The sequence below is a fragment of the Acomys russatus genome, chromosome 31 (assembly GCF_903995435.1).
Source record: "Acomys russatus chromosome 31, mAcoRus1.1, whole genome shotgun sequence".
In the NCBI taxonomy this organism is placed as follows: domain Eukaryota; kingdom Metazoa; phylum Chordata; class Mammalia; order Rodentia; family Muridae; genus Acomys; species Acomys russatus.
Window position 1 is genome coordinate 43,009,357 of NC_067167.1, and position 15,715 is coordinate 43,025,071.

Consider the following 15,715-nt stretch of genomic DNA (forward strand, 5'->3'; position numbering starts at 1 on the left):
CTGAGTGGTTAGGTCCACTTGCTGCTCTTACAGAAGACCAAAGTTTAGTTCCCAGTACCCAGAGTCAGTGATCATGACTTTCTGTAACTCTACTTCTAGGAAGTCCAGCACCCACTTTGGCCTTAACATACAATAGCCTGCATGTGCGTGTAACATAAACATAAATAAAAAATAAAATAAATGTATACAATAAACTATATGATATCTAGGATATTGTTAATATTTTTTAAATGATGTTAAACTTGAAAGAAAAACATAGGAACTTTGTCCATGGTAGCTCAGAAATAGCCATAGGAGTGACACTAGAGGAGTGTAGTTACAAAGTGACCACCATTTTCATTATCATCGTGACTCTGAAGACTAACAGATGCCAAACCTGGGGCTGTTAGTCATGAACAAAGATTACAAAACTAAACCCCAAATCTAATATTTATTCCATTTCTATAACATACTTCTATTGGCTCTCTTGACTCCAATTATTAGAGAAATAAATATCCTTATGAAACAAAATAATTAAGACTTGACCACATTGTAACAAAATAATGGCAAATACTTTAGCAAATTAGAAGGAGAATCAGAATAAAAAGGAAAGGACATTTTCATTTCAAGCAGTGCATATAATAAGTTGTGTACAGACACTGGAGCGAGCACATAGCAAAGAACAAATTCAAAAGCTGGGGGAAGTTATTGTTCTAATAAAATTGGTACCAGCCAATTTTCTGACTGCTATCCATAAATAACAAATCTTAGAAAACTCAGCAATTTTAAATTATTCCCCTAATGATAATTTTAGTGGCATTTTTCATAAGCTTCTGAATGTACTTAATAATTTCAAAACATAAGTATGATATACTAAACATCTGTTTTTCACTTGAATAAATTGGACTGTACTCATTGTACAAATAGTTTTTAAGTCTTATTATATTTTGGTTCTTGTTGCATTTTATTATTATTCCTTAGAAGCCTGATTTTTTCCTAATAAAAAACAGAAAGGGAGTGGACATAGATGAGAGGAGATGTGGGGTAGAACTGGAAGAGTAGAATGGGGGAAATCATAATCAGGATATAGCATGTGAGAAAAATAGTATTTTCAATAAAAATGGGTGTGAACCCAGAGTTTAGTAAGGTTGTCTCATTCAAATTGCTTAAATAGCTATCTCCAAATAGTAATCTCTGGGACATATACTCAATATCATGTGAAGTATCAGAAAAAAATGGCATCGTGTAGGCAGAAATTCAAGCAGAGCAATTCTAAAGTGCAGTGTCCAGTTTATTCAGCTTTCTCATGTAGAGAAGTTCCTCAAATATAAAACTCAGGAGAGTGTTCTAGATAGGTATAGATGGTAACAGTTTTCATTATTTGTAGTCTCAAGATATGTTTGTTTCTGGATTTTATCTAAAATCAACAGTCTTACCCAGCCATGAAGTCTATGAGCTAGATTAATAACTGGCCTTGAACGATATGCCCATGGGTACAATATGTGTGTCCAATATAGCCTGTATGTCATGAGCATAACAAATGCTCTGTGGTTGTACTTAAGCACAACTCTGCAGAAGGAAAAACGCCTCGTACTGTAAGTCTGGCCAAGAACTCACGGTTGGTGAGCTCCCAGACTCAAGGGTGAACCTATGCTATGGTATCAACTGCCCTCTAAATTCAGATCTCTCTATCTAGGGTAGTGCAGGCCTCTGACATTATTAGAAAATTTTATTTGTAAAATAGGTGATGGTAATGCATAAACTTGAAACAGGTCAAAGTACAGAAAAGAAGTGCTGGGGAAGTGTGTATCCACTGGTGGCACATCTATATCAACCTCACCTCAAGCCTCAGATACCATTGCCAAAGAAGAGTAGAAAGACTGCAAGAGCTAGAAGTCTGTGCCAAACAAAATCAGTATCACTTGGACATGACTTAACTTCTGCATTTATGACCTCATTGCAGCAGTGGTCACCTTCACAAAAACTGCACAAGTCGGAGCATTCTACCATGTAGGGAGGGGCCTGGGGCTCAGGAGACCTACTCCTGTTGAAGCAGCTATTTGCAGTTAGCGACTGACTTCTGGGAAAGGAAGAGTCGGCTTTCTTTAATATGTGTTTCCTAGTAAGCCAAGCATGCTCCAGTAGTAAGACCAAAACCTGTGAGATTATGGTCAATACAAATTGGACTCAGTGAGGCTTTAATAAAAGAAAGAAAAGTTTAGGGAGATGGACTGGAGAAGTGGGGGTGGAGCTGTAAGCAGTTAGGGACACGAACATGAGATGAATATCAAATACATTGTATAAAATTGTCAAATAATAAAATATTATATTTAAATATTTAAAAATAACAATTTGTGTATATTTCTAAATTTTTGAATACTTCATTTCTATTATGTGACCTTCTAGGTTGATAAACTAATTTCTACTTAAGTTAATTTTGTAATTTTATTTATATCATAGAATGCTGCACTATTTTCATACTTTTAAGTTCAAACTTTAAACTCCTGAACTCATTAATAGCTTTTCTATTTCTATGATAACATACCATGACCAAGGCACCTTATGGGAGAAGGAGGTGATTTGGGCATACAGTGCCAGAGAACTGAGAGTCCTTTGTGATGGAGGGGGCATGGCAGAAGTTGGCTGGTTGGCAGCAGGAGCTGAAAGCTGAAAGGTTACACCTGTTTAACACAAGCATGAAGTAGAAAGAACAAACTCTACCTCCAGGTAGAGTAAGGCTAGCTAACATCACAGCCTTCCCCCAGCAACATCCTTCCTCCAGGGCAGCTCCAGTGCCGTGACCTCCTACACAATGCCACCAGGAACCAAATGCTCAATTACTAGAGCATAGGGGCATATTTTTCATTCAAATCACCACAGCCCACTCTCTAGGTTGCATGAAATGCTCTTCAATCTTTTCTCTGAGCTGCTAAATTACAATAGACATATGCAGCCTGTCAGTACTAAAAATCAAATACCACATGAATCTTCCTTTGGTGAATGCAAGTACACCAGTCACTGCCCCAGTCACCACTTACTGCCGTTTATTTCCTTCAACCTCAATCTTGATTTCATATGGTTAAATATAGTTATGGGTATATCACCAATTTTAATAATGAGTTCTCTTCATGGTCCTCATTGTTTCCCTTGGAAACATTTCACTTCTTTGAGTTATGCTTCCTTTTTCATTATTTTCTATAATATCAAACAGTGTAATTGGTTTCATTACAGCACTTTCATACATATGTGTGACTAATACTTGGCTCTTATTTGTACTTCTTTGTGTCCTCTACCCTCTCTTGTTGGTCCTCTTCCTTCCTCTAAATTGTCCTTTCTAAATTCAGGTCACATGTGTTCATTGTCCTCTCATTCTTCTCTTCCCTTCTGCATCCTTCCCATTGACCACTTTCTGTCTTCACACACACACACACACACACATACACACACACACACACACACACCACACCACACACACCACACACAGAGACAGACACAGACACAGAGACACACAGAGAAACATAGAGACACAGAGACAGACAGACAGACAGACAACTCTAGTTTCTGTGTATGAGAGAAAACAAGTGATTTGGAAGTGGATTGTCTCGGTGAACATGGTTTCTACTTACTCCATTTTCCTACAAATGTGAAAATATCTTTTCTCGGAGCCCAATAAAACTTCATGTGTAAAACACACCTTTTAGGTATTTTGATAGGGATTGCGTTGAATCTGTAAATTGCTTTTGGTAGGATGGCCATTTTTACTATGTTGATTCTCCCGATCCACGAACAAGGTAAATCCCTCCATCTTCTCATGTCATCTTCAATCTCTTTCTTCAGAGGTTTGAAGTTTTTTTCGAATAAGTCCTTCACTTGCTTGGTTAGAGTTACTCCTAGATATTTTATATTGTTTGTGGCTATCGTGAAGGGAGTAGTTTTCCTAATTTCTTCCTCTGCCTGTTTGTCATTTGTATACAGGAAAGCTGCTGACTTTTTTGAGTTTATTTTGTATCCTGCCAATTTGCTGAAGGTGTTTATCAGCTGTAGGAGTTCTCTAGTGGAATTTTGCGGGTCACTTATATACACTATCATATCATCTGCAAATAAGGATAATTTGACTTCATCCTTTGCCATTTGTATCCCCTTGATCTCCTTTTGTGTCTTATTGCTCTGGCTAGAACTTCAAGAACTATATTGAAGAGATAAGGAGACAGAGGACAGCCTTGTCTGGTTCCCGATTTTAGAGGGATTTCCTTGAGTATCTCTCCATTTAATTTAATGTTGACTGTTGGTTTGCTGTATATAGCCTTTATTATGTTTAGATAAGTGCCTTGTATTCCCGATCTCTCCAGAACTTTGAACATAAATGGGTGTTGGATTTTGTCAAATGCTTTTTCTGCATCTAAAGAGATGATCATGTGGTTTTTCTCTTTCAGTTTGTTTATATGGTGGATTACATTGATTGATTTCTGTATGTTAAACCATCCCTGCATGCCTGAAATGAATCCTACCTGGTCATGGTGAATGATGTCTTTGATATGCTGTTGTATTCGCTTTGCGAGAATTTTGTTGAGTATTTTTGCATCAATGTTCATAAGAGAAATTGGTCTGAAATTCTCTTTTTTTGTTGGATCTTTGTGAGGTTTAGGTATCAATGTGACTGTGGCCTCATAGAAGGAATTTGGTAATATTCCGTCTATTTCTATCTTTCGGAATAGCTTGAATAGTATCGGTATTAGCTCCTCTTTGAAGGTCTGGTAGAATTCTGCACTGAAACCATCTGGCCCTGGGCTTTTTTTTTTTTTTTTTTTTTTTTTTTTTTTTTTTTTTTGGTTGGGAGACTCTCAATGGTTGCTTCTATTTCTATAGGCGAAATAGGGCTATTTAATTTGTTTATCTGGTCTTGGTTCAATTTCGGCAAATGGAATCGGTACAACCACTTTGGAAAGCTATCTGGCGCTTTCTCAGAAAAATGGGAATAGGGCTTCCTCAAGACCCAGCCATCCCACTCCTTGGAATATACCCAGAAAATGCCTTACCACATAACAGGGACATATGTTCAACCATGTTCATAGCTGCTTTATACATAATAGCCAGAACATGGAAACAGCCTAAGTGTCCCTCAGTAGAAGAATGGACTAAGAAACTGTGGTATATTTACACGATGGAATACTACTCAGCTATTAAAAACGAGGAATTCCCGAAATTTGTGGACAAATGGATTGATCTAGAAATTATCATAATGAGTGAGTTCACCCAGAAGCAAAAAGAGACAAACGGTATATACTCACTTATATCAAAACACTAGTCCAAGGGATACGTACCATGAAAATCTTTACTTACCAAGAAAGTGGGTCAGAGGAGAGGATATCCGATTGAGACTTTAGGCAAGAGTAGCATGGAAGAAAGGGGGAATAGTAGGACCCACAGAGTCCTGGAAACCTACAAGAAGAACTTTATGACAAGCAGATCTGGATCCTGGGGTCCTCCTTAAACTAAGGCACCAGCCAAGGAGAATATAGGCAGTAAGCTTCGAACCCCTACTAAGACCTAGCCGACGAACAGGATATTCTCCACCATTGAGTGGAGAGTGAGATCTGACTCTCACATGAACTCTGGTGCCCCTTTTCTGATCATGTCCCCTGGATGGGGAGACCTGGTGGCACTCAGAGGAAGGATAGCAAGTTACCAAGAAGAGACTTGATATTCTAAGAGCATATATAGGGGGAGGAGGTCTCCTTCAGTCACAGACATAGGGGAAGAGAGAAGGAGAGAAATGGGAGGGAGGGAAGAATGGGAGGAAACAGGGGAAGGGCTAACAATCGGGATGTAATATGAATAAATTAATAAAATAAAAAAAACTATTAAAAAACTCACCGTTTAGCTTTCCCTTTGACGATCTGATGATGGGAATTTTCCCCTCTGGATTTACTTAAGATGTCTTTGTTGTGTCGTGATATTCTTGGCAATTGTTTTTATACATTGTAAAGTTCTATGCTGGCTATTCTTTCTACTCAGCACACCAACGCTATGACTTCATGTCTGGTGCTGCTGGTGTCAGTGCTAAGCAGGAAGCACTACCAATGCCTATGAACTCCTCTCCTTATTCTAGATATTTCTCCAAGAATTATTTATTCCAAAGTCCCTTACTCTCATTTTCTTTATTTGTCCTCCTTCTGGAATTCCAATTAAGCATATGTTGGACATTTGTATGATCCTATTCTACCATTTTTATCTCTGTTTTATATCTTCCTTCTAATCCTACCCCTGTATTGCCTATTGGATATTTTCTTCTATTAAATCTTTTAATTCACAAATGTTCTCATTTTTTCATTCAATTAGTTGCCAAATACACTCATTATCCCATTAAATTTTACTTTCAATTATTTTATCTTTTCTTCAATAGGCTGTTTTGTTAATTTCTAATTCTGTTTGGTTCCTTTTATTCTTACCCACAACCTAAGGATCTCAAGCCTGTTTTTCATCAAATGTATTTAAGTACCACAGAGTAGGCTGATATATTTGCAGCTCAGGCTTTACAGCTCTTGTTTCTGCAGATAATGTTCTCTTTCTAGTGATTGTGTTTGCTTGTTTGTTTAATTTAGTTTATGTTCTTTAACTCTACTCCTTATCAACTGCACTTTGACCATGGTCTTTATTTGTATGAATCCTTTGAGGTCACATTGTCATGATTCCCTACACCCAACAGTCACATTCTTCTGAAAAGCACTTTGAGACAGTACCCCTTCCAGAGAAACAGACAGCGCAGTACATTTGGAACTGGTTAGGTGATGCAATGTGCCTGACAGGTCATAAATACTTAGCTTATAATCATAATATACTATGAGATTTCTCCCTATTTGCTTTGCTCAGTGGAACCTGAGCTCAGCTATTTTCCTGATCATGTCAGTTTGTAGATGAATTACAGGGAATTTCTGTCTCCAGCAGTATGAGTTTGGAAATTAAATTATTTCAATACTAAAGACAGTTTGCAAAACTTAGAGAATCTGAGTTTTTTAAAAGACAAATAGCCAAACAAACATTTAATAAAAATAAAGGAGGGTAACACAGTTCGTGGATGCACAATAAAAGACAAATGACTAAAATCTAAGTTAGACTTGTAGTAAGGATAAGTTGCAGGAAATGTGGCTGAGGGAAGTGGAGACACCTGCAGCCTGAGGTGAGTATCTGATGTGGTGATCTCTGCAAAATGGAGTCTTGTTTCATTTCATTTGATTTAATTAACTCCTTAATAAGTACTTTGCCTATTCTTGTTGTTTAATAAGTAAATCAATATTTTATTATAGTTTTTAAAATAATATGAATTTTAACATGATAACAAATAAATATGATGTAAAATACAAAAAGAGAAAATTTAAATACCATAGAGTGTGAAAACTCATCAGGCATGCTTTAACTAGCAAGGTATTTGAGCTCTTTGTACATGTTGTGAAACAAATAGATCTCTTTGGTAATTTTTTGTATTGTCATTTGTATTTTTAAATCTACATGGTTGAGGCTAAACCAAATAGCCTGAAAATCCTAGGTGAAGCTAAGCCAAATAAAAAGTCATAAAATAGTTATCCAAATCACTGAAACATTATGCTGCATAAAGAGAAAACTAATAGAATTTCAAGTGTATTCAAAATAATTCATCCATGCTTGCTGAAAACATTCCAACACACACACACACACTCAGACACACATACAATTGCATTACATATAAACAAGTATATATATTTTTTTCATATTTTTTGAACTTAAATGTGCTGAGTATAATTATGATATATAAACATTTGTTATAGGCCTTGTTTTGACATTTTAAGCTTGTGATAGACAATTTGACATGCTATACAAGGGTGTTAGCTCTACCCATGATTTTTGCTTGCATTATACCCATTATGGTTTGAATAAAAAATGATCTGATAAGCTCATGTATTTGCATACTTTGTCCCCCGTTGTCTGGGAACACTGAGGAGGCAGAGTCTCACTGGAGGAGGAGGAGGTTAAGCTGCAGCAGCCTTTGAGGCTTTGTAGTGTGTCCTCACTCCCTCTTGTTCATGCTTCTTATGTGATAAGGCTGCTTCCTGACTTCCAGGCAGAGATGTTATGGTGGGAAGTGTCCTCTCTGGAATCTGTAATCCAAAATAAGTTTCTTCTTTCCTAGCTTTCCTGTATTTTATCACATCAATTGGAAAGTTATACAGTAGCCAATAGTGTTTCAGAGCCACGTCCTGTAATGAGCCATAGAGAAGATTTTGTCAACTGTACAAGAAGTAATATTGCATGCTTGATTTTGAAAATATTGTGCCAAGATGACAGTTAAATTCATGTCCATGTAAACAAACTATAGATGGTTGGAGAATTCATCTCTGACATAAATGCATGTCACTGAAAGGACATCTAGATGTTTCGTTCACTTTGCCACACTTGAATCAAGTCTATTTATGCTTCAATTTTGTACATTGTTACATATTTGTAAGGCTGAGTGACAAGGCATACATAGCACAGAATTAACTAAAAAGTTGAATATTTGAGACATGGAAATATGGTTGTATTAACAGAATTAGAAAAACATAATTTACTGTAAGATTTCAGACAGGTTTTTACTGCATAGCCTATGTTAGCAATACAAGAGCAACAGTGAACCTCAGAAGTTTCTAGCACTATCGGCCAATTTAAAATGATGGCAACTCACTTTACTACCAGACAGTTGAGTAGAAAGTCAGCGTGATACAGGTGCATTAAACTCTAAATATCTTGACATATACTTACAGTAGCTAGTATTTAAGTAAACAAAACTATATTCAGAATGATTGTCATGACAGTTGAGCAGCTTAGCTACAAATCTGTGTTATCCAGGTATCTGCAAGACAACTGCATTTTTTCCTGTTGTGCACACTGCTTGTGCTTTCAGAAGCTCGAGGGCTCAGGTATATTTCTAAGCAAAACACTTGTTTGTCCCAGATCTCCAAGAAGACACAGATTACTCTTGGGAAATTAATTTTTCACTCTAGCATCAGTGAAAATATAAATAATTCGCACTACTTTTAGAATTTAATTTAAGGGCCCCATGGTCCTGAAGCTTTGTGAAGGATAGGAAAGCTTTTTGACAAAAATTATTTGTGAAGATTTAGACTTCTAAATATGCTTACAAAAACAGAAGTATTATTTATTAGTTCATCAAACAGAAATCATGTATCTGACTTTATTCCTTTAGGAAGAAGAAATTCTTACCTTGAATCATTTCCTTTTATAAAAATGTCATTCAATTGTGTAATTAAGAGACCTATGCAGTTTTTATGGTGATAAAATATTGTCACCGGATTAGGGGTGTCTGTGTGTGTGTGTGTGTGCGTGTGTGTGTATGTGTGTGTGTGTGTGTGTGTTGGTGGTGGTGGTGGTGTTTTGGATAGTATTTTGTTTGATAGATATGTGATACAGATATAATAACATGAGACCTCAAAATAACTTAATTAAATGGTTTTAAATAATAAAACCAATAATGTAATTAATCAGAAAAATATCCCTACAGGAATTCTTGATCTAAGAATGTATCCTCATTGTGTGAAGTGAGTCTCTCTCCCTCCTTCTCTCCCTCCCTCCTTACCTCCCTTCCTCTCTCCCTTTCTCCATCTCTCTCTGTATCTCTCTGTGTCTCTCTGTCTCTCTGTCTCTCTCTCTCTCTCATACACACACACACACACACATACACACACACACACACACATACACACACACACACACGGTAACAATGGCAATTTCCTATTTTCTTACACCCCCTTTCCATCTCTATAAAACAAAGCAATCAAGGAGATCTGGTCTGGACCTCTTTTATACATGTTATCTTTTATTTTTTTCATTTCCTACAAGGAGACTTTTTTTTTTTAGTATGTTCGGTTTTTAGACAAAACAACAATCTATGACTTAAATGGACATGACACTTTAAAAACTATGACATGATCTGTGTAATTACAGGAGCCACTTTTCTGTGTCCTGAAATTCCAAAGCAGAACTGTCTGTCTGTCCAGTAAGCCCTAGAAACCCACATGTCTTCACTTTTTTGGATCTGGTACTACAACTGCTAGCCATCATGTTTTGTTTTCTCACACAGGTTCTGGGTATTGAACTCAGGTTCTTGTGGTGGCAACACAAAAGCCTTATTAATTTGCCTAACTCTGTGACCCTTAATATTATCATGACTTGAAAAATAAAATGGCCACTTGAAACATATATTCTAATACTTGAATATTGAATGGCTAAAATTGAAAGAACAAATTGGAAAAGACTAAATAAGAAACAAAGAACCATAGTAACAAAGACCATCCTTGTTTTTAATTAGATTGCACAAAGAACAGCAAGATGTACGCCAAGAAAAGCAATGACAGGGTTTTAATTGGAATTGTCTTTGTTATGTTTATTCCCACTTACTGTGGTATATCGATGAGAGCTAGTATAATATGCAAGTGTTAATTAGTAAATCATATTTTCACTGTGGAAATAACTTCTTAATATGTACACTAACTCCCAAGTAAAACATGGAACATGTAAAACCTTTGCAGATCTATAAGCTGAAGTTTCAAATCACACACTGCTAGGTGTTCCACAAGTTGGAAGTCTCCAGAAATCTCTGCTAAGAGGTTATAGGACTGTAAAGTGCTTTGTGGAAATTTCTGGTCTTTATCACAGATGATCTGGGTGTAAGTGAACAGATCAGGATGAGGATAGAGCCAAGCCATTAAAAAATGTCAACATTCTATGACAAGTTCACCCTTCTCATCACTGCTGATGGCAAGCCTGTACCTTATAACAACGTGGTGACATTCTGTACATGTTGAGTATTCACTGGAGAACTCAGTCCAAGAATGTCAATAGTCCAAACCCTACTCAAGTGTTATTAGATCCCATAAACAAATAGCAATCACCACTCTTCTTCTCCTGTGCACTTTAAGAGTAAAAGAAGTAATCGTTCTGTTCCTCATCACCTTTCAGTAAGCATTTCATTGTCTTTTTAAAACCACTTTCTCAGATCATAATGTCTGGTGCTACTTAATACGTGAAAGTTCACATCTGACTATTGTCCTCAGTCAAGAGTTCTCGCTACACACACTTACTCTCTTTACATTATTTGTTCAATTATAGGATTTGAACTTAAAAAAAAATCAATTAATCAACAGTATGCTTAGATTCCCCAAATTGCTGAATTGTGTAAAGAAATAGTTACCCTCACTTTGCTAATGGAGATACAAATTCCAACTTATGCTATTTTGAAGAAAGGCTACACCATTGGTATTCTAAATCTTTTTAAATAATAGAAATGTTTAGTTTATATGTACTATTGCTCAGTTCCATATATGAGTAGAAACAATATTTGTTCTTATTGATAAGGATATTATTTGACTTTAGTGACTTTAGTCCCACAACTACTCCACATGGTAATAAAGAAGTTCCCCATACTCTAGTTTTTTTTTAAACTTTTTAAACATCCAAAATTAACATGCAAATTAATAATTAAAACATTAATTAAGGTGTAAACGAAAAGAAGTAACTCTAGTTAATCTGTCCATCTATACATTTTGAAACTGAAGAATCATATCATTTTATATTTACTTTAAAACATACATAATATAGATAATTTGTGTTGGGAATGTTGTTTTTATTTCTTCATATGAGAGGATGAAATAAGAGCCATTCTCAAGCCTTTTTTGCTCTTTCTGAACTCTGGCAAGCTGGTTCATCTCAGTTGTTCTGGCCTAAACTCCTCTCCAAGCTGGCTGATTCAGACTGAATTCTCTTGGTTTTTTACTAAATTTCTCTGCCTTGCCTCAAACTAATTACGGCAGTATGTCATATCTTCCCATTCCTTCTCATTCTACGGATCTATCTGTCTTCACCTGTGTCTAGTTTGTTTTCTTTGCAGCCTGTGCCTGTAAAAGTGTCCCAGAAAGAAACTCTCAGTAAAATCCTTCTGTCTCCCTCACTGTGCTGTTCTTAAGTACCCTCTCTTTCCTGTCCTGTTCTCATGGGAGTTGGGCGTATCCCACCTCCGGCTCATTCTGTCAAATATTTCTGTGATTCATCACTTTGTCTGCCCTTCAACTAGAGGTCACTTTCAAATATGGCTGCTTTTTTCTATAAACTAAACTGACCTTCATTGTTTGAGATCAAAGGTATATACTAAAGGTGTGCCCGTATTCCAGCTATATCATACTGTAATCCAGAGCTTGTCTATATTCTAGGCAGATCACACAGACCTATAAGGTCTTTGGATGTGAATGCAATCTTTTGCCAGGGCAGCCATGTTGCTGGATTTAAATTCCTCTACAGTATATACTTATGCATATATGTATGTATGTATATATGTACATATGCATATATACTTATATATGTTAGGGACTCTGTGTGTGTGTGTGTGTGTGTGTGTGTGTGTGTGTGTGTGACCTAAAGAAAGTTAAGACACTTGGACTAAACATGGTCCTAGAAAGAACCAGAGACTAACAGAAAGTACCGGTACTGAGCACAGGAAACCAAGTTAGTCAGGGTATTCCAAGTGACTTCCAAAACAATATAGCTTTTGGTTGCCTATCATGGGTTTAGGGTGGGCCACTATTGCTTCAACACTGTATGCTTAGGACACAGAACTTCCGGAATTCAATCTAGATCTGACCTGATACTCTAATTCCTATGATCTAGATTCCATTTCATAAAATACTGTGCAATTTGCCAGAAGAGGGGAGAAATTAATCATTCCTGCCCAGTGGCAACACTTACATCATTATATTGAAACTTAAGAAAATATTGATTACCACCATATTTATAATCTTAAATTTTGTTAGTGGTATCCGAACATCATTACATTAATTACATGGGTTATATAGCTATATGTGGGAGTATTTATGTACCTGTATATGGAAGTCTATATTGGTTAGAATACAAGACAGCAATGTTATAGCTGAGAAAAACACAAAAAGAAGAGGAACCTCCACAGAACTATCTAAAGGCTACGGTATATCAAATCAAAGCACACCTATGCCCTTGACAAAGGAGTGTTCAGATTCAATTGAAATGCTTCATTTCATATTGTAAAGTTCTTTTTAATAACCCTAGAGAGAGAAAAAAAGTGACAGACATAAATACATTTAAATTTTTTTTGCTTGTAGGATTTAAGGAAATTTCATCAAAATTATTTCTCTGAGCTTATTATTTCAACAAGAAGAAATGCTCCACAGGCTTTTGTTATTAAAGAATGTGCTTATAGTGTGATAATTTATGTCTAGTTCATTAAGCAGGTGTTCTGGGCAAGATAATATAGGGGAAATGGCAAGCATGACACACTGTTTTCCATTAACCCCTCTGGCACTGGCAGCCGGAAGTTCCCCTTATGAAGGCTAATCCATTTTGCTTAATGCTTATCATTTTCATATCCCAGCTCTGGGTGCCAGGAGGTTTTATGTTTGAAGTACAAGTAAAGCATGTGGCAATTTTGAGCACACAGTTAGTTATCCCTTATGAAAATCAACTGATAAAAGTCAAAGCCATGAAACTCAGAGGGGCCTTGCACAGTGCATCGTACCAAGCCAGGAAATCTTATTCTCCTTTAGAAGTACTGAAGCTAGAAACTCATTTTTATCAAACTGATGCAAAAAATATAATTACATAAACAAATGATCTTACATATACATAAATGTATGCTATTTTTACTGCTCAGTAGTTTCTTTGAACCACTACTTAGGGTTATGTTAAAGACTGTTCAAGAAATTAAAAATTTGAAAGAAAAAGGAAGGAAATATAAATGTGAGTATTGACTGTACATACCGGAAGAGTTATACACTCAGAGACAGCTGGCCACTGGGTCACTTTATCAACTGGATGTAAGTTACTTTGAATATTATGCATGATTTGCAGTTTGCCACATTTTTCATGGTCCTGTTATCATAATTTTTCATCTGCTTTACTCCGTTTTTTAAGTCACCAAAGTTATTTGAATTAGTAAATCCTACCGAAACATTTATCTCTGCAAATTATGGCCCATTAACTTACCTACTTCGCTTAATTTTTTCAGAATTCAATATTGTAAAACATAGATTTATTCATATTTAAAGCCATTCTAGTCTTTGGCAAAGGATCAAATAAAAATGCAAGTTACAAAATATCTACCTCAACAAATGTTGCTAGGACAAATGGTCATTTATATCACCCATAGCCATTTATATTAGTAATATATCTAGCATCAGTCTTGAAGATTCACAAAAAGCCTTGCATTGTTCGGGAATAAACTGATGAGAGACTTCAATTTTACAAGACTTTAAAATGTCTCTATTAATAAAGATAAGAGAGTTCAATTTCACATTAAAAAAAAAAGACAAGGAATGACTGTCAAAGAAGAAATAAAATTTTAAGTATAAGCACATTCCACACAACTGTGAAGAAATACCTAAATGGTTAAGTTGCACAAAACCCAACATAAGAAACAAGCAATGCCTCATATTTAATCAGTATCAGGAAAATATTGGATTATGTTTCTGGGTTTTAAAGAAAAAATGAAATTGATTAATTACACAATCTATAGAGGTCACAGAAAATATGAACCCATGAATATTTGCTATTCAAAACTTGTTGATATGCCCTGGGAAATTATAAAATAAATTACCTGAAATATTAATAATTGGAAAACTGAGGCAGAATTGTCACAAATTCAAGGCCATGTTAGTGTACATTGTGAATGCCAAAATACAGTCTGGGCTGCAAAGTGAGACATTGTCTCAAGTAATAAATAAATGAATAAATACATAAATACAACCATGAATACTATTTAAAAGTGAGAAGGCTGTCATTAGACTCTGTTATACACATTCCTAGCCAAAATATAAATGCCCAGTATTTCAAGAAAAATGCTCAAGACTAAACAGACTCTGTTGCATACTAATAATCTTTCACAGGGCCTGAAGTTATTCAAAACACTCCTTTCTCATCATATTCCCTGAATAGCCATCTTATATCCACAAGCAGAGTATGTTGTCACTGCCTATGTGAGTTATTGCATTAAAAATGAAATGCCATATGGTCATCTTTTTAATAAAATCACGAGACTGGAATTTCAAATACATTCTGGAAATCAATTATCTAAAATGCTTCACCTGGTTTAATTGTTTGTCAGTCAAATAAAGATGGCCAGGAAAAGCTGTCCAGGAAAAAATATTGCTAATGTTTTACCTTTTATCTACAACCAGAAAATGAGACGAAACTGGTCATTCTTGATATTTGTCACAGCACTCAGGCTAATATTTTTAAATAATTTGAATTTATGTGCAGAAATGTCTACCTGTACACATTAGCTGGTAAGGTTTGTAAAAGCAATTTTGTGCCATTTTAATTCCTTTGACATCAGCCCAGCTCTTGATACATGAGATAGCATCTCCAACCCCACTCAAGCTCCTACTCAAGTGATAGTGACAGAGATGCTGAGAGGCACTTTTATTCTGGAAACATTCTTATAGTGTCTGACAGGATTTTGTGATAATTAGTTGGGAACAAGCCCAGTATTTGGGGACTGCAAATGGTAAGATAGAGTAGTCATAAACTGAAGTAAGTGAGGGAAGAACAGGCTTATGGGCTGTCAGGATGATGCATACGGACACCAATCAGTAGTTTGCTCAACTCCCAAACTCAGAGAAACAGTGAAGTCCTAGCAAGTGCAAAGCAACCGTGTGTTGACAACATAGAAATCCATGACCTAGCA